The 20,727-nt window shown below is 40.6% G+C and overlaps 1 long non-coding RNA gene across 4 annotated transcripts; it reads right to left on the bottom strand.

Moving 5' to 3' along the window:
* Nucleotides 1-281: 281 nt before the first annotated feature.
* LOC124045231 lies at nt 282-19,553 on the bottom strand. Of its 4 annotated transcripts, none has more exons than XR_006840812.1 (3): nt 19,352-19,553; nt 2,788-2,980; nt 282-1,082 (listed from the first exon to the last, which is right to left on the bottom strand). It is a non-coding gene; the product is annotated as an uncharacterized LOC124045231 (long non-coding RNA). The 4 variants fall into 4 exon arrangements; XR_006840811.1 differs by having other exon boundaries at nt 2,788-2,977; nt 19,352-19,536; XR_006840813.1 differs by lacking the exon at nt 19,352-19,553 and adding an exon at nt 6,167-6,215.
* Nucleotides 19,554-20,727: the final 1,174 nt, after the last annotated feature.

Raw genomic sequence — 20,727 nt, 5'->3', positions numbered from 1 at the left:
TTCTAATCATAGACTTACCAATCAGAGCTAGGCTTTTGTCAGCGTTATCGTGCTGTTCATTTATCTCGCTGCCGGAAAGCCGTGTTCAGTTAACGCCATCATATCATCTGATTGTGTTATCAAAGTTGTGCTACAGAAGGCACTCAGTCGTTTTACAAAGGGACAGGCGTTATTGAGGAGAAAAAAGGTTAAGTGTCTGGACCTAGACCGTGTTTATAAAACCTTGAAAACAACTCCAGAAAAATCCTAACAAAATCAGGACAACAAAACAGTCTACTTTGTTGACAGAAAATATGCTTTTGTGTCTTTATGATCTATTCGTCATCCACCTGTCATGAAACATTAATGAAACAATCAAATCAACCACTCCATTTCCTGAGAATCAGTTTGTCATCCTGCATATTTCTGAACACACTTAGCACCTTTCGGAATATCTCTCATTGCCTCCACTATTCTCAAGAACAAGTGTTCAACCCACATTTGGTTTGTTTTAGAAAGTGAGAACTGGAACACAATTCATTTGTTTGCTTTCCCCTATGCTTGAGACCACAGCGACTCCAATCCTCCAGTTTGATTTGTTTGTGTGAAAGGTTATGGAACACTGGGGGGGGGGGGACATTGGACTTGGTCTCTGGTGAGGATCTCCAGCCACTGCAGTCAGTGACTAAGCTAAGCTAGCCAGGGAGTAAGTAAAGTGGGTGGGCTCTCATTTAGCTCGGCAGTGCTGCTCTTGTTTGTGGTTGTCCCTGACAGCGTCGGCGACTCCAGTCCAAAGCACCTGTGTTTGCTCACTAGCTTCCCCCAATCTGCTCAAAAAATGCTGCGAGCATGTCACATGGCCTGCCTGATAGGCTTTTAGAACAGTTAATCATTAATGGTGCCTCTCTCTCCCTATACACGCTCCCTGACACAAGCTTTGATATTTCATAGATCCAGACAGGTCAGACGCAGACGTAGCCAGGTAGACAAGTACTCAGAGAGGAAAGCGCCTTTGTGGTTCTGTGTCTCTGGATCTGAGGTGATGCAGGGAGAAGATTGTAGGCATCACCTCATTGATCCCATTGGTCCCATTCCACCTCCATCTGTGGAGGATAAAGCCAAAATAACACAAGTTAATCCCCAACAAAACACCTTTGCCATAGGATACATCTCTCAGAAAAACTGGTGCGACACTCTTTTCCTCAAATACACAACAGCACAAGACTTCAACTATCAAAGCATTATCATTGAGCTTTCAATATGTCATACAGTGTCAGAAACATACTGAAATGGTGTGGTGATAAGAACGAGAGCTTGACATTTCCAAAGAAAATGTTATTACGATGGAATCTAATCAGGACCACCTCCATTTTTGTTCAACATGGTGCCTGATAAAAGAAAATATGACCATGAACAAAACAAGTCATTCAAAGTTTGCTCCTGTTTTACCATCCCGTAGTTAATTAAAGGACTCTATTCTTGGTTTGTTCTCTACTTCATGATGTGAATGAGGAGTCCAGGGCTCATTTCATGCCTGTCTACGTGGGCTTTATGGCAGAAAGGGGAAACATGAACTTGCTTTCAGAAAAGTCTGGACACATTTATCTTAGAAGAGAATTAAGTCTACACAGCCTCATTCTTATAACAGCGACAGCTCTTATCTCCCATTTGCCTGAACTTGCTGATGGTTTTCTAAAGAGAGTTTGTCTCGGTCCACCCACCCCAACCCCCAAAGCCAATAATACTGTATGAGAGTTGGAGAGGGTGGTGGAAACTTGAGTGTAAGGCTAAAAAATATAGTGAAAAGTAAGTGAACAAAGTGGACACCGTATGTAGGGGTACTTTGCAAGCTATGAGTCAATCATTAATGTGGCGCATTCAGATATCTGCTCTCTCCTAGTGAATAGAAGTGAAAGATAAATGAAAACGGTTTTGCACACAGCAGTTGAAGAGTTTTGTGATAGGTTTTCATGCCAGAATCTCACTTAGGAAATGTGTCGCGCTATTTGTTCCATCAACAATTAGATCAAGGTGATTCATTCTGGTATGAGTCAGTGCTTATATTGATAATGGTTTTATTAAACACTGCTATGAACCACTGATGTTGTTGCCTTGACTTAAAAGGTTTTACAACATCCCCTCTCATCTCAGATGGAGTTTCCCAGTTTCTCCTTGCCTCAACTCACTTAATCTCCATCTATAATATTTTTTTAAATAAAAAGTAGAATATAAGTGGATTGAAATTCCTCCTACACAAATACGACAACATGTAAAGGCGTTTGGCAAACAGAAATAAAAATCTATTTATTAACTCCAGTGACTTGGAAATAATTGGTTCCTTTCAGATCCTCTTATCCATATTTGCTGTGTTATATTGGTAGCCATTTTCTTTTCTTTTTCATACACTTGTACCATGTTCTTTGTTTATACCACGCATGTATGAAAGTCACAGAGCCTTAATCCTCCCAGTGAATGTGTGTTGTCGTCCATGGACAGTTTATTTGCTAACCCTGGCCAGCCATGATAAGGACCATTGGTGTGTCCCCTCAATAACTCAGCACCTCGCCTGACCACAATCAGGCAATCTTTTCTGAATCATCTAAATACATTAACATTGGGGGGGTTCAGAAAAAAAGGTCAAATAAAGGTCAAAACTAAGATGACCATAATCCCTGCTGCACCCACCAGGAAATAAATTGTGTTGATCTGAGTCAACGAGTGGCTTAACGACTGTATGGTTCAAACAAAGGTTCCTGTTTCAGAAGGGCAGGTAGGAGATGGATGGCTTGGTAAACATAGCTGACATACCTGGCCGCTGCCATGGGGCGGTCACAGCACAGCCCACGACAGAAGGGACATTGTGTGTGTTGGCAGATCCATCTGCTTCTCCTTTTCGAACCTCTCCTCTTCTCGTTATGGCCTCCTCTCCTTCTCATCCCTCTTCTCTCTGAAGGAACCTCTCTGACAGCACAGCCATGGAGCCCTCCCCAGCAGAGCCCTGCTAGACAGAGAGAGAGAGAGAGAGAGAGGCTCAAGAAACACCTTTCCCTTCATTATTTGATGTGGTTATAGTTCTGCGATCCGTCCTCAGAGACCCAGCACCTCAAATCAACTCAAACAAGCTGAATGTGCCAATAAGCATGGGATGGCAGCAATCATTCCCAAAGCCTCAGAGCAAAACATTTTATTCAGTCACATTTAAGAATGGGGAGAAAACTCAAAACCTATATACATTTGAGGCTTACTTTAATAAAGTTGTATACCATGTTGTAATGTTTTAGTACAAAATAGGACATCACACATATAAAAAATGTATTGTCAAAAGCCTGGTTATGTGAGTTGCTTGTTTTCCTGTGAGAGAGTTGACTTTGCTGTGTCGGCCACAGAGACGAAGCTAAAACAGCTCAGTGTGAGTAGTGGTAAGCAGTATAGATAGGAGAATGGGGAACACCCAGGAATGTTTAGCTAACTCGCCTGCAACATTCAAGCACGTATGTCAAAGGTGTTTGCGGGGTGTTGACACCTCCAGATAGAGAGGTAGTAAGGTGAATGACATCATCAGTGGGCTGCTTGTGATGAGTACTAGTTGTGTTTCACGGACCCAATGCAAAAAGCACAACACTCCAAAAACTAGTCAGTATCATACATTAAGCACACTGGTATAGAACAAATGAGAATATTGAGCATTATTTCAAATAAAACAGCAATCATAATATACAACATTTCCCATGTATATAATATATGATAATTTGTCTGTAAAAATTAATTGAAAATAAGATCTTTGCAACTGGTGAAAGCTAACAACTGTCATCCTTTTGATAAATTGAGGGATGAATGTATATTGTAGCCACGTGTTCTATAAGAGAACACTGTCAACCAGGTAAAAATGTGCATTTGCATAGCTTCTTTGAATTATGCTCGTCTGTCAATTAATCAACCAACACCACCATGGTCCGGTACCATTTATTTTGAAATGATATTATAACCCTCCATGCTCAATAAGAGAAAGGGCTTCAATAATTGTCTCTGTTTTTGCACACCTCAAACACATATTACATATTACATAGCAATTGCACTCTACTAGCTTTTGATCATTTCCTATTTATATAATTCAAGAAAAACAATACAATGATACAATTATAGTCAAATGTCATGTCATTCAAATAGTTATTTTAATTTAAACCTAGCTACAGACAAATTGTTGACAAATGGGTCATAGTATTAAGTTTACTTATTCTCAATCTCCTATGAAAACAATGTTACTATCGCACAAAAATGATAGAAATAAATCATTGCATTTGTAGAATAGTACGAAATGCTTTCCTTTTTGTTTCTTCTTCTTAAATTTCTAGAGCTCAGGCAAAAATACAAACCATGTAGTCCAACCGATTTAATTATGAAGGCATTCAATTATGTATCTATCTGCCTCTACATTAAATAATACACGAGGTCAACTTGTACTTCTCCTATAAGTGTTCATTTCGGTACATAATTGTACATTTTCAAGCAAACCTTGCCTTATATTGTACAGTCTTTCAGTTGATCAAAGTCAACATATTGCTATGTGTTATATAGTTAAGTTATCAATGTATTATTCTGCAATTTCATTCAATATTATGTTCTAGTGGTTATCAAATTGTGAGTGACATTGCCATTTTATGCCGTTTCAAATCATGCAATTGTTGATTAAATCAGCTGTTAAATCAATCCACCACGAGCCACAATTTAAGATAAAAATGAAAATAATTCCCCTGAAAATATGTACTTACTTAATTAAAGAAAAAAAAATATATGATTTCATTGAAAAATCTACCTGCTCAGATCCCTGCATACATTTTCAATACAATGAAACATGCATTATAAAATAGAGTTAATGCAAAGTGCATCGAGTCATGTTCTCTGCTCTGGGATGTCAAAGGAGCAGCCAATAACAGTTCATTCTGTGTCTGACCACCCACTAGGAGCTGCAGGGCATGATTTTTGATGGCTGTGACTGTAGCCTCTTGGCTTCAGACAACCATACAGGTGACTAAAGACCGTCATGAACACAGTACATTTCAGATGACCTTAAGCATCATAACATCAACACTGAGTGAGTCATCCGAGTGCTCTCTGACACAAGACAATAGCCCGGTGAGCCCGAGGTCGTCAGCGCCTGGGGTAATTGGAGGAGTGTTGTAAATTTATTGTATGACTCATTGTGCATTGTACGGAGCCCATAACTCATGTTCTCAGAACTCATAAATTACACGGCCACGGACAACCTTAAGCAGGGTTGAAATGCCTTGAACAGAGCTTTATTTCAGGGTCAGTGGAGCGTGAAGCTGAGAGGGCTGCCAGGGCCCGCACCACCCACCACACAGGTGGCTGCCTCTCCGCTCACACAGCCCAGTAGCACACCTATTTATCCTCCCATACCTGAGCTCTAACATGCTCACTAAACATTCAGAGGCTCACCAAACTGCGAAGCTGCTCACTCTCAACCAAAACAAGCACTTATTGTTTCTTAATGATTATGCTCTCTTTACTAACACCCAAGCTACATTTAATCTGTATTTTATATTTGATGTACAATAACAACTCATTTAAAAAATGGAAAATGTGATTGACATAAAATTGCTCTGTCTTTGGACATTCCACTCCAACGCCATGCTGTCCCCCTGAATGAATCCATGCAGCAAAGTGCTTAACAGAAAATGACAAGCCAATGAGAAGAATGACCTACAAAACGGCAACAACCTGAGAAAGTTAACAGTGACAATGATTCAACTGCAACGTGTTCCATTAGATACACTGTTCTACAGGGCGTCAGAGTCACCACCATCCACTCAGCCCCTGGCCCTGACCACCCAGAGGGACTCTGACATTAGTGGGGGATGGGTGTGTATTTTAGTGTGTGTGTGTTGTGTGTATGCCATGAGACGTTTTTTCAAGAAACTGTTATCATTGTTAGCTACATTTCTTCAGCGGACTACGAGAGGGAACTGTAGTAATTCCTGTCAAATAGACATTACAAACATTGAGTCTGAATACACATTCCACCAAAAACGAAACAATGTAAATGCGAACACAAACTAACAAACTGAAACAAAAGACCACAACATGGCTCCTGCTCTCAGTCAAAGGAACGATTAGCTTTATTTACTCTCTCGAGTTGGCATTAGGTCATTTAATGACCGCATCTCACCTCTTTCTCAAGGGCCGTCTTGCAGTACTCAGCAGTGGGCTCCAAAAGGCTGAAATACAATGTTGAAATGTCTATTTCACTTTCGCGGCTCCTCCCATTGTGTAAGTTGTGTGTTTGAGTTGAATCTCCTTCATGGTAAGCCCTGCTCCATATGAACTATCCACATGCAGAATAATGTAGACCTACAGTTGAAGTCAGATGTTTACATACACTGATGTTGGAGTCATTAAAACTCGTTTTTCAACCACTCCACAAATTTCTTGTTAACAAACTATAGTTTTGGCAAGTCAGTTAGGACATCTACTTTGTGCATGACACAAGTAATTTTTCCAACAACTGTTAACAGACAGACTATTTCACTTATAATTCACTGTATCACAATCCCAGTGGGTCAGAAGTTTACATACACTAAGTTGAATGTGCCTTTAAACAGCTTGGAAAATTCCAGAAAATAATGTCATGGCATTAGCTTCTGATAGTCTAATTTACATAATTTGAGTCAATTGGAGGTGTACCTGTGGATGTATTTCAAGGCCTACCTTCAAACTCAGTGCCTCTTTACTTGACATAATGGGAAAATCAAAAGAAAACAATTGTAGACCTCCACAAGTCTGGTTCATCCTTATGAGCAATTTCCAAACATCTGAAGGTACCATGTTCATCTGTACAAACAATAGTACGCAAGTATAAACACCATGGGGCCACACAGCCGTCATACCACTCAGGAAGGAGAAGCGTTCTGTCTCCTAGAGATGAAGGTACTTTGCGCGAAACGTGCAAATCAATCCCAGAACAACAGTAAAGGATCTTGTGAAGATGCTGGAGGGAACATGTACAAAAGTATCTATATCCACAGTAAAACAAGACCTATATCGACATAAGCCGAAAGGACGCTCAGCAAGGAAGAAGCCACTGCTCCAAAACCGCCATAAAAAAGCCAGACTAAGGTTTACAACTGCACATGGGGACAAAGATTGTACTTTTTGGAGAAATGTCCTCTGGTCTGATGACACAAAAATATAACTATTTGGCCATAATGACCATTGTTATGTTTGGAGGAAAAATGGGGAGGCTTGCAAGCCAAATAACACCATCCCAACCATGAAGCACGGGGGTGGCAGCATCATGTTGTGGGGGTGCTTTGCTGCAGGAGGGACTGGTGCACTTCACAAAATAGATGGCATCATGATGGAGGAAAATTATGTGGATATAATGGGTCTTCCAAATGGACAATGACCCCAAGCATACTTCCAAAGTTGTGGCAAAATGGCTTAAGGACAACAAAGTCAAGGTATTGGAGTGGCCATCACAAAGCCCTGACCTCAATTCTATAGAAAATGTATGGGCAGAACTAAAAAAGTGTGTGAGAGCAAGGAGGCCTACAAACCTGACTCAGTTACACCAGCTCTGTCAGGAGGAATGGGCCAAAATTCACCCAACTTATTGTAGGAAGCTTGTGGAAGGCTTCCCGAAATGTTTGACCCAAGTTAAACAATTTAAAGGCAATGCTGCCAAATACTAATTGAGTGTATGTAAACTTCTGACCCACTGGGAATGTGATGAAATAAATAAAGCTGAAGTAAATCATTCTCTCTGCTATTATTCTGACATTTGACATTCTTAAAATAAAGTGGTCATCCTAACTGACCTAAGACAGGGAATTTCTACTAGGATTAAATGGCAGGACTTGCAAAAACTGAGTTTAAATGTATTTGGCTAAGGTGTATGTAAACTTCCGACTTCAACTGTGTGTAAATGGGTATCTTTATCGTATCCTGTGCTTGACTTGTGATGCCTCCTTTTCTGTAGAGAAGAGGGATCAGGCGTTATCCCCCCACCCTAACCACCGCCCGCTGTTTATCGAAGAGAGAGGGATTCAAGACTTAAACGACAGCACATGCTAAGGTGAACCTTAGCCACCGAGACACACGGGCGATAACCCATTCAATCAGACAACAACATCATGGCAGGCAGTATGTAGGCAGATAAATGACGATACAGTACGGTGTTCAATGGGAATTAAAAGTATAGGGCAGCTGGGCTCTTATCTGGCCAGAGCGATGAAACCCAGCAACAAAGGGAGGCCTAAGACTAAGAGGCTTGATGCATGGGAAAGCCATCGGCAAGCCATTGTGGCTGCCCTTCTGCTGAGCAAATAGTCCAAACTGTTCATTCCCCATCTCCCATTCTCTCTGAGGTACATTGTTTGTGTCCTTGCATTTCATTCTGACTGGGGAAGATTGCTCTCAGGGCCAGTGAGCAAACAGTCCAGAAAAGAGCCGGCTATCTCCTGCCGTTCCCAGGAGAACTAGCATTTTTATTTCAGCTCCAAGCTGTCAAAGGATTGGAGAGTTTGTGTCAGGATCCTGAATTAATTGCTTTAAGCTGTGTGCGTGGGGGGGGCTGCATTTTATCACCAAATGTTCAGTAAAATGTTTCCTAGCAATTATGCACCCCCGCCCTGCAACGTAGGCTTTCAGTCACCAAACATTTGGTGTTGGATACATACAGGATGGATTTCTGAAACTCAAATGATGCATTTAGTTGTAATGGCAGCACAATAGTATGAATAGTGACAGAACAGCATCTGTCAAGGATTTGTTGGTATGGGAGTGAATTGACAAGTTTCTTCTTTTTCTTCTATAATAATGATAGGTACACGAGCCAGGCTTGGCAGAGAATTGACCAAGCTTCCTCCAAAAAGTATATCTGGTCAGACATTTGGTGGAATGGGATATAGAGTCTGGAACCTCCGTCAGAACAGCTAACGTGAACTTAGGTACCATCTGTCACTCACAAAATCATCCCAAATCACTGCTTACTTAGCAGCTACATATCAGACGTTTTGGAGATGTGACACTGCCATATCTGTTGGCTATCTACGCTCAGCGTCTAATGCCAGAGACAACAAACCAGACAACTGTTCCTATTTTGCCCTACCAATTCCTCTATCATTAGATATATCTTGAATTATGGAACAAACGTCATACAACGCCACACTGATTATGGCAACAAAATTGTACACGTTGATTTTATAGTTCAAGTCTAATCAGGAAAACTAAAACACACTCTTATCCAAACCTCTGTGAGAGGCTGGTATGCATTTGCATCTTAAGCGCATTAGCAATATTTGACCGTACCAGATGATACCATGGCATTTGTATGGATTAGTTGTTGAGAAACTATTATCAATCAGCTCACTGCCTCAAAGAGTTCATCATTTAAGTAATGCTTTGCTTTGCATGTTAACCCCACCTGAAATTTGCATCAATATAGTAATGCAACAGTCTCTGGAATAATGACCTCAAACAAGTCCAAACACACAGCTGCTGTAACTGTAACCAATATTTCCCAGAACAATATCAAAGGTGTGTTGGACCAATACACTGAAGAAACCAGAAATAACATTGCATCCACACATTTTTTCTCTCTCTTTTGGTATAATCTGTTCAATGCCTCTATTTGCACATAGGAAAATAAAGGTATCGGATCATGACACATACATCTGGATGGATTACTTCTTCATCTGACAGGATATTAAATCCCACTCCAAACTATGTCACTGTCAGCCGTGAACAGACAATGGGTTAAATAGTATGTATCAGGGGAATACTCTGTAAGAGGAAATGTACAGCTCTTGTCTTTTAATGGTAATCTGCTCAACTGCTCTATAGACACCAACCAGCTTTCCGGGACCCTTCAGCTGAGCATCAGCCTGTACGTGATAAACGACACAGCCATTTATATGGGATTAAATTGGGGATTAATTTAATTCAAGTCAGGGTATGTGAATTCATTAAAAGGCTGACAGTGGCGTATACATGGAGGGAATTTAATTTGAGTCCTCAGAGGACACCTCTATTGGGGTGTGGGGCGGGGGGGGGGGGTCATGTTAAAGTGGAGGTTTTAAAGAAACAAATACGCTTAGGTTTCCCGAATGACACTCATCTTTACACACATTGACATGTTATTGCTGTTGATTGGTTGTTATTAAATTGAGTCGAAATGTTATTAGATGAGGGCTTCCCTGTGAAAAAGAGCGAGGAGTGGGTTATTTAAAAGTGGCGAAATAGCCTATGCATGTTAAACAATGCACAGATCAGGAACAGTCCTCTGTACTGGTATACCCATGAAGAAGAACAAATACAAGACTTAACACACATTTAGCTTCCACTTCTATGGTATTCAAATTAGTACATTATTTGAATGTCAGTGATTCTCATGAATGTTGAAATCGCATATATTTTAGCCTCCCTGACAAGCTGAGGCAGTGTAGAGATATTACATTCAACTTGGAAGCAGATTACAGAATTCATCCCTGCAGAACACTCTTTCCTCGCATTCAATAAATTGGACAAGTCCTATTGTAAGATAGCCTATCACACCAAACATGTCTGTATAGGGAACATATCCAGAAGAAAATATTACGTAGTTTGTTATTCAGAGTAGAGTGTTGGGGCCACACACATGGCCGTAACTACAAATGAGGACACCAAGGTCCGGACCTAGGTAATTATTTATAATTTGAAGAAGAAATATAAAAAAGATATATAATATACATATATATATATATATATACCTCGGTAATAATTTATCATTTGAAGAAAAGAAAGACAAAACCAAAAATATATATATATATATATCCTACATCTAAATATTGGTCCTACGTCTAAATATTTTTCCAAGCGTTGATCCAAGCTCAGAACGGGTATATTATTGATCTGAGTGCGTTATATTAGCGCCAGCCTCTTTGCATACGAGCGGAATCATAAACGGCGGTTTGTTCGTTATGTTCGCGTGCGTCCCCCGATTTGTCTCACGGATTTTCCTATTTTGCAGCACATTCACCACTATCTCGAACGGCTAACTACGCCCTCTCGAACGGCTAACTACGCTAAAGGCCTGAGACGTAAAACGAACTACCCCAGCTCTGTGTCTGTCCACTCAAGTAGACAACTAGAGACACTGCAGTCAGTTTGTTTGCGAGATACGGGGGGAAAAAAAACATTTTAAAAATCGTCCTGCGACTCCTGCCGTCTACAGACATCCCCAAAACAAACAAAAAACGACTCTCGGATGAGAATGAATGTACAACTGGAAATAGTCGCTAATAGAGATATATGTCAGTCAGTCAGTCAGTCAAGTGGCTAGCTGCCGTCAGAGACTTCTATTGCAGTAAAGTTGAAGGGCTCTGGCTCGTTTACTTAGCCAGCTAGGATGAAGTAAGAAGCTAACGTTAAACGGAGCATACCTCAGCATGAGCAAAAGAATACGCTACTAGGTTCTCATAATAACTTTGCTTTACAGATAGGCTACTGAGACAGACAGTGATTTGGCGCTCAGTGGTGAGGCTGATGGAGGAGGCAATGCATGCAGGAGGAAGCAGTGGAGACAGAGAGACAGGAAGCAAGCAGAGAGAGGTTAGTACAGTGGTTCCCAAACTTGGGGTTGGGGCCCCATGTGGGGTCCCCTTAGAAAATCTGTACTAATCTTATCAAATAAATTAGGAACTTAAAAAATGTTTCAATATCAACATCTCCAGATGGCCTATCTTGAATTTGGGACTAGGCCTACATTAAAACACAAACAATACAGTTCTGAAAATGCCATACATTTTCGTTTCGGCACTGATATTAAGTTAGAATAATTTCCCCCTTTTAGGGGTATAACATTACAATTGTATAGCTAATAGGCTATGTGTTTGCAGATAGACTGAGGTGAATTAACCTGCAGCAGCCAAGGTGATAAAGGCTGAGGTCATTTTAGCTTGTTTTTTTCTGTTCTCCAAATAGCATTTTGAAGTTTTTTAATTATATAGAAATGCAGCAAATGAGCTTCAACTTCTAGAAAATGTATCTTCCGGACCGCACTGAAACTCAAACCCTGGTTACGACGCTGGCCACATGGGCTTGTTTGCCTTTGCTGGAAGCTGAGATTGGTTTGGGGTTTAAATGAATCGCTGGCGCACTGCGTTTTTAGGTTTCATTAACTTTTAATGAGTTGTGTGTCCTTGGCTGTGACTGACCTGTAGGGCTCAGGCCTCAGTTCCCTGGGGGAGAGAAGTCGGGCGAGGAGAGAGGTTGGCAGACATGCCAGGGACATGTCTGTGTGTGAATGTCTGCACTGGGTGGAAACAGAGGAAGAAGGCAATAAAAGATGGTCTGAGTCTATGGCAGAGAAACATTCAGAGATATCCATCAGTACTGCCAGAGTCTGAATCTAAAACCCCATGGTTTTCAGGCCTCGGGGGGAATAAAGCAAGCATGTCGGATCAATCACAGCTGAGCAGGAATCTCTTTAACACAGCTGAATGACATATTGTTCTATGCTGGCTTTGCCAACAGGGTTCACTCTCAAACACTCGCATCAAACCCATTGGGAAATGTGACTGCAGAATACTCTGTTACCGGAAAAGGCTATAGAAAGCACTTAAATAACACAACACACATTTCTCAATTTTGATCCCGCTAAATAGTTAGATTCATATTTTGGACTTCTCTAATCTTGATTTAATACAGTGTCTTGCTGCATGGTTGAACACACATGTATTATCTTGCCATGGGTTTCCTGAGCTTCATATATCTCCTTGAGAAGCTTATCTTCTATTCTAGCATGCCTGAGACTCTCTTCACTGTTCTCTTGCTTGTTATCCCAATTAAATGTTCATCTGCTTTTAGTACTGAGCATGAACTGAAATGTCAGTTATTTCTCCGTTTTGTAACAACTAATTGACAGACGTTTGAATTCCATTTTTTTTTCTTTTTTCTGTGAGCTCAACGTGGCACATTGCACATTTCTCTAGATATAAATCAGATCCAGCCTGAACTATGCTATGTAGAATATAGTTGTAGTTTCCAACAGGCTAATATTATACATTGTTTAGCACATAAAGCGTGGTAATTAACTACAATGACCATAATTCATTGCGTATCAACTTGTCGGGTATGTCTTTGTTTTAAGCCTGCTACCGAAGAGACAGAAGAATGCGCGATCTTGAGGGGATAAAGAGCAGCTGTTGCTTCTCCAGCTATCTCTACCTGAAAATACACGATCTAAGTGATTGATAGTTGGTATTCAGCAGTCATAAATGTATGCCATATTAACTTTGAAGAACTAAAAAAAATGTGATTTTGTCAGACATCATAGGAAGCAGCTCTATAGAGATGAGATGACTTGGAATGAAATAATAAAGTCATCAAATAAAACAAAAGAGTAATATACACAACAACTGAAATATTGTTTTAAAGTAAAGTAACGTGACTAAATGATGGTTAATAAGTGACATCAATAATGGTCAGTCACTACCCATCATGGGACTTTTATTAATTATGTTATTCTGTGTTGTTACTGCATTAAACCACAATCATTGAAACCACAATCAAAAACGGTGATTGTATTTTTATAATGAACCAAACAAAAAAAAGCAATATCTGCTTCATTCAAGCAGAATCAACACCACTTGTACGTCTGTGTCTTATTTATCCTTTCATCCTATTTATCCACAAGGATGTCCATTGTTTTTGCGGATTACTTTGTATCCATATCACTGCATATATTTTCAGATGACTCTTCAATGCAGATGTAGGATCTTAATTTGAGCCAGTTTGTTCACAGCATGAAAATAATGCTGCAGCAACAGGAAGTGTGAGTTATTGTTTGGATTATAATTCATAGACATTTTGGTTGATACATTTAAAGTTAGTGCAAATCAAGTCGGAAATGTTTACGTGAAATTTACAAACTTTAGAAGCCATTTTATACCTTGAATACACTACGAGTTTGCATTTTCTGCTATATCTATTGGCTATACAGGAAATGTCCTACAACAACAGGGTGGTCAAATTAAGATACTACATCTATAAATCTAGGATTATTTCTACAGTGCATACTGTAGATGGACAAGCACCAACAATCCTTCCACTCTGAGTGATACAAAAGCAGTGGGGTACTGAGAGGCACCCCGTCCTGACCAGAATAGGTTGTCTTTAGGTTAGTGCTTGTCCCACCAGCTGCTGCCTCGGTACTGTCAATGGGAATTGTTGACTATTTTCTCTGTGACGCCAGTGCGGCCCTGTGTGTGTGGATGTGTGGACCACACGGCCATGCGGCCTGGCTCAGGCTGAGAGGAATCGCTGGTCTGTAATGTCACACTGCCGTGTTAGGGAGGTACAAACACATCACAGTCACCGGCTGCATTCTCACCATGTCCCCCTCTCCCATCTCACACTCCTCCTTTTCCCATACTGACCCTCTGACCTTTGATTTCTACCTGCTCTGGTGGGTCAAACCTGAAAATATGGCTGGAATTTATCATCTGAGAAAAGCAAGCCAGATGTAATGAATGGTGTTACCTGTACATCAAATAGGAGTTGTTTCCTCCAAAATGTTCTTCAAATAGGAGTTGTTTCCTCCCAAATGTACTTCAAATAGGAGTTGTTTCCTCCAAAATGTACTTCAAATAGGAGTTGTTTCCTCCACAATGTACTTCAAATAGGAGTTTTTTCCTCAATACTGTACTTCAACTAGGAGTTGTTTCCTCCAAACAGTACTTCAAATAGTAGTTGTTTCCTCCAAGCTGTACTTCAACTAGGAGTTGTTTCCTCAAAGCTGTACTTCAAATAGGAGTTGTTTCCTCAAAGCTGTACTTCAAATAGGAGTTGTTTCCTCAAAGCTGTACTTCAATTAGGAGTTGTTTCCTCAAAGCTGTACTTCAACTAGGAGTTGTTTCCTCAAAGCTGTACTTGAAATAGGAGTTGTTTCCTCAAAGCTGTACTTGAAATAGGAGTTGTTTCCTCCAAGCTGTACTTCAAATATGAGTTGTTTCCTCCAAACTGTCTCTGTATATTTCTTCTGACATGTCTGTTCAGAATTCAGACATTCTCAAATGAATGGGAAAGAGATGTCAAGTTAAGAGGTGTGTACAGCAGAATTATGTATCTATAGGAGTGACAGCTAGGTTCAGAAGAACAGCGGGTACAATACGCGAGGTATCGGAGAGAAGTGTAGGTATGGCCAGCCCCTCCCCCCCACTCCCCCCACACACACACACACACACACATTTTGAAATGGCATTTTTGTCCCCCCCCACCCAGTTTTATCATTGGAATGTGATACATAACGAGGCAACGGTGTGCTTTTGGAACATGTGGACGCCTCCGAGAGGTCGGGTAGGCTGTTTGGAGTGTTTATCCGACCGGATAACAAAACAAAAATGGTAGTATCCCCCACACTTCTATTACAAAAGTTCCACACCTGGGTATGATAGAGAGGTGTGTGGCACATGACATGACTCTGCTAATTCCTGATAGTTATCAGTGAGAATGGGATACTTCCTATTGTAGTCTCCATTCAAACAGTATCAGCAGCTAAATACAGACTCCTCTCTGGAGCAACACACAGGGTGTAGAGTGGGCATCTGCTCTCTTTTCATCCTGTTACATTACGCCCTTCTGTGCTACATTGGGATGTGTACAATTGCCTACTCTCAATGCTTCTGAGAGCCCTCTCCATATCCCTCTCCATAGCGTTTTGTTTCCATTAGAACAGCCAATGATTCATTCAAGGTGGAGCTTTGGAGGAACTAACATTTAGGACCCACTCAATTAGGGTACAAACAGATAATGAGGAGGTTTGCTGTAAAGTGAACAGAGAAGGTTTCTGCCACAGAATCAGGCAGACACAGTTTCCCATATTGGGTTGACCACAGGGTGTTTCATACACCATTCAGGCAACCATATTTATTATCACCATTTGACTCAAATCAATCTAATTTCCGATATGAATTGCTAAATACATTGAAAATATTGGTCAAAATCATGTGAAACCTGGCAATACATTCATGTTTTTCAAAGGTGTATAAGGTGTCTTTTCCAATTTTGTACTTTGGATAATTATCATACCAAATTAGAAATATTGTAAGAAAAAGTGCAAATTGTATTTGCTATAGAATGAATGATTGGGGTAACCTATGAATGGATTATTCTTAGCTTTTTCACCTTTTCCTTCTCCTTCATCATCATCTATGGGCTTTTATAGCAGGGTGCATACCAATATTAGGTGGATTACAGAAAACGAAAATGTATATCATTCTTTTTTTTTCTTTTTTACATATAGTCCCCCCCCCTCCCCCCATCTAATTGAAAGTGTCAAATTATTCTAGTCAAAATGCTTATCGTTGAAAATCAGTAAATCAATTGGTGTTGTTATCTGTAGTTCTCAAAGGATCCATTATCAACCTTTCTCGATATTGAATTTCTTTTTTTCGTTTGCACCTAATGGTCTCAACGTTTGTTATTTAATCTATGGGCAATTCGATCATCAATTTTAATGCAGTAGCCTAAATTATTAATAGTCTACATGAATAATAATAATAATAATAATAATAATAATAATAATAATAATAAATAGTAATAATAATTGTGATTTTAAACAATTCTGCCAATAATAATAATGAAAATAATAAAGTATTCCCAGAGGGAAAATAGGTTTGCCATCAGCAACAGACGGTCTATGTTGCTGATTTTTTTCTAGAAATCTATTTAGCTAAAGGAATTATATCCCTTGCCTAAATAAATGTATATATGTACTGGATCCTACATGTATGCACTTATTTGAATAGCATAAACTCGCGCTCCCGCATTGAGAATTATTCATGCAAAGTGTCAGATAATTAAATGGCCACTAAAGCTAGTGTTAATTGAAGCAATATGGGTGGACGCGATGGGCGTATATCATGACGAGGAACTAACTGACTGCTGAGAAACCATGGGTGGCTTTGAGTTTTCACTTTATTGTCTTTAATATACTGTAGGATAGCAGTTTCCCTTGGTAAAATATGGGATTATGAGTATTTCGCGTGAAAGAGGAGTTAAATTGGGGCAGTGTGGACGGTCCCACCCCTGCAATAGGCTAAAACCGAATTACAGCTTGTTAGACCGGTGTCCCGCTATCACCCGGGAGACCGTTCTACTTGGGTGTTCCAGGTCCTGGTGGTGGCTGCATGTGAGCTTAGGCTACTAGTGCTTTCAACGGGAATATAGGGCCAGAGTTGGTAACCCGTCACACATGATATTATTATGGGCCTATAGGTCTATGGGACCATGTGCATCTACTGCTATGAATAAACTTGGTTAATTCAAATGATGCAATCCATGGTTCCATCATGAAGAGCAATACCCCGGGCCAACGATATCTGTAATCAAAATGAAAACCTATTTCAAACCAGTTTTCAACATTTTGCTTTGATGCTTATAGACATTATATCGATGTGTCCCAGTGTTGTGAGAATTTTGTTCCAAAGCTCATGCAATAGAAATGCAAACAGAAGGACAGATAAGGCATCCGCGAGTTCAGCCTCAGTCTAGAAGGGAGCATGAATGAACCAAAACCTGGCGTCCTCACAGCAAGAGGAATTTCATCCAAGTTTGACCACAACTTGTTCCAATAAATCCAGACTAGGTTTCGGTCTTGAGAAATGCCATTGGTTCCTCGTGTTACTCAAACTAATCTAGAAATATGCAAATAGGGCGACCGGTAAGAAATGTAATTAAAATGGGTTAGCAAAGTAAAGGGATCAACAAGTTGGACCATCGCTCATCTTGTTGCTATAACAACAGTGAAGGGGTTGCCTGTGATGGTGTGCCCAGGCCCTTTGCAGAGGCATCTCTGCGCGCTGAAATGTGAAACCCCTTTGTGTGTGTGTGTGTGTGTGTGTGTGTGTGTGTGTGTGTGTGTGTGTGTGTGTGTGTGTGTGTGTGTGTGTGTGTGTGTGTGTGTGTGTGTGTGTGTGTGTGCGTGCGTGCGTGCGTGCGTGCGTGCGTGTGTTTATACACGCGTGCTTATACGCGCGAGCATCTGCCTGAACAGCCAGCGAGGACTCATGCATATATTTCTATTGCAGATATCTTTTAACTTAAGCGAAAACAAAACACTTTTCGGAGGCGGGCCTTTATAAATGGTTCCCCACAACAATGAAGGTCCTGGTCCTTCATGTCGTGTAGCCTAGCTATCTCAGGTAACTAATAAATTGGATGATGTAGGCCTAGGAGGCTGATGTCAGTGGGTAAACTCTCGTGCACTTTTGGTAAGAAGGTTCTCCAGTGCCGATTAAGGCCGGTTACCTTTGAACTAGGGTTTCTAAAGGCCATTCCCATTTCACTCCATCCTGGAGGAGGCTTGACTGAGGTTATCACCTCCATCAAAGGATCGGAGTAGAAGTGCGTCGGCATATGCTATTTTAATAATGTGTAATGGGTATTTTCGAGGGCTCTTGCTCCTTGTGAGAGCGAGATTGGAGGGGAATTAATTATTGAAAACGGTCCCCAGTGTTTTGGACGCATCATACGGTTTCATCTCAACATTACAACCTTTACTAGGCTACTACTATTTTCTGAGCACAATGGTGTATTTTTTATACAGTAGCCTAAGCCTATTACGCAGGCTTTTTCTTCTTATTCTTCTTATTGTTATTATTATTATCATCATTATTTTATTAGCCATATGTTATCATTGGAAGTCCGCAACCAATTGTAAATAGGTATCATGAATGAGATGGGGAAGACAATGACGATAATTTATGATAGCTAATTCATTCAAATAAATGTTCTTGACATTTGGAATTCCAATATTGATTAGTGTTTGAATTATTTTCAAGCAGTGTGTGTAAAATCATCTTTAAATCATCCCCAAAAGAAAGCCAATAGAAAATACTCAATGGGTTCCTGAAAACCTGACGCACACAGCAAAACACTCAAATATGGATAGCAATGAAACATTTAAAAAATGACAGGCTATAAACCACTCGGACGCTAACATTTGAATGTTGGAGCCGCAGGGTTTCATTGTAGGCTATAAAACAGAGTTCCATGCGCAATGGAGCAAGTGCTCCTCTCGTGACATCAATGATATATATCAGCTGCGATAGCTCTCTGACATGCAATTGAAAGACACTGAATGAAGAGGCAACAACCTCTATCACAGAACTTGCAAATCACATCAGCCTTTTTGAAGCTTTGAACCAACCATTGTCATGAAACCCAATTGGGCCTGCTCGAGGACCTTTCTAACCAGGATTTCAGCCAGTGCTCAATTCTCATCTAGCATACCCCCGGCCCCAAACGAATAACTATCATCACACAAAGATTGAATTGAAACAAAGTTAGGAAATATACAATCAAATGTCCATACCTGTGAAATACGGTGGAAGCTTACTGGCAAGCTAGGAGCCCAATGTGGAACCTCGCCTTCAGCCTTCTGCAAAGGGCTGGAGACATCACGGCATTTATTTGAGCTCAAACTCTGTCACTGTTGACTTTAGCACAAAGCAAAGATTTCACTGCCCCGCTAGTTAAAAAAAAGAAGATTATTTTACCGAGATATCGATCAGTGTGCTAAAAAAATAATCAGTTACGCATTATGTCTAAAATGAAGAGAACGAAATTGAATGTCTGTGTACATTTACTGAGCGGTGACGTCCTCTTCAAAGTTTACACTCCTGCAATTTGGTTGTGCATGTACTTCCTATATTGTGGGCATAGCCTCCACTCCATTGTTTACTGCCTTTGTTTATTCGCAGATCACGGGTGTTTAAAGTACGATTTGTGAGAGGGACTGGAGAATAAACGCATGCACCCTTTACGTGTTCAGAAGGTGAAGCAGTGTCCTATCTGGCAAAGGGACAAACTCCCTGCCCTTGGATTTCTAAGTACACCGGCAGGGGCTTGGTATCCCCCGGTCCGTGGAGGAAAATAATTGGTGTCTTGCCGTTTTGGGAATGTAGGGATTTTGAATCATTTCGACTATAACTATATCTTATCTTTAGGCTCATTGAGAAGGCATCTCTCAGTAGTTTAAAAGTACCCCTAGACAATGGCTTAGTGATACAGAGCAAAGCAGGCGGAGCATCACATTCAGTAGACTGTTCTCAATCAGCCCTCTTCCCCACAACTTTTCTCTGACCCCACGGGACACTTTTATGTGATAATTAAACACTTTTCATCCAAAGATCTCAACACGAGTGTCTTCCATCAGGGGGGGGACTCACTGTGCGTGCGTGCGTGCGTGCGTGCGTGTGTGTGTGCACGATTTACTGATGAATACGTTTCATAATGCATTTTAAGGTTGTAACATGACTAAAGACATGACTAAAGCAAAACCCGTGTGCCGAGGATAGAGCCCTTATCGCATGAAGAACATTTTAACATTGCTGTTGTTGTTTCTGCTATCTGACATTGAGCCGCCCCGAACTGTTGTTGTTTCTGCTATCTGACATTGAGCCGCCCCGAACTGTTGTTGATATCACGTTTGAAAAGATCATAATATTATGATAGAAAACACATGCCTGTGTTGAGCTGAGCTGGATATTGTTGTTTGGTGCATGTCCTCACTTCTATAGCATAGCTTGACTGCTTGTGCCCATTTTCAACGCCTATCCTTGTCTCTGCCCGCCATCCACCCCTATTTCACCACTGTCACTTGGAATCAAAGTTTGTAACATATCATACAGCTCGTTAATATACGTTATGTTGTTTGCTAAATATCTAGGAGCCATGTGGATAAATAGG

This window comes from Oncorhynchus gorbuscha, linkage group LG10 (genome assembly GCF_021184085.1).
Source record: "Oncorhynchus gorbuscha isolate QuinsamMale2020 ecotype Even-year linkage group LG10, OgorEven_v1.0, whole genome shotgun sequence".
Lineage (NCBI taxonomy): Eukaryota > Metazoa > Chordata > Actinopteri > Salmoniformes > Salmonidae > Oncorhynchus > Oncorhynchus gorbuscha.
This window is presented reverse-complemented; position numbering and strand designations above follow the sequence as displayed.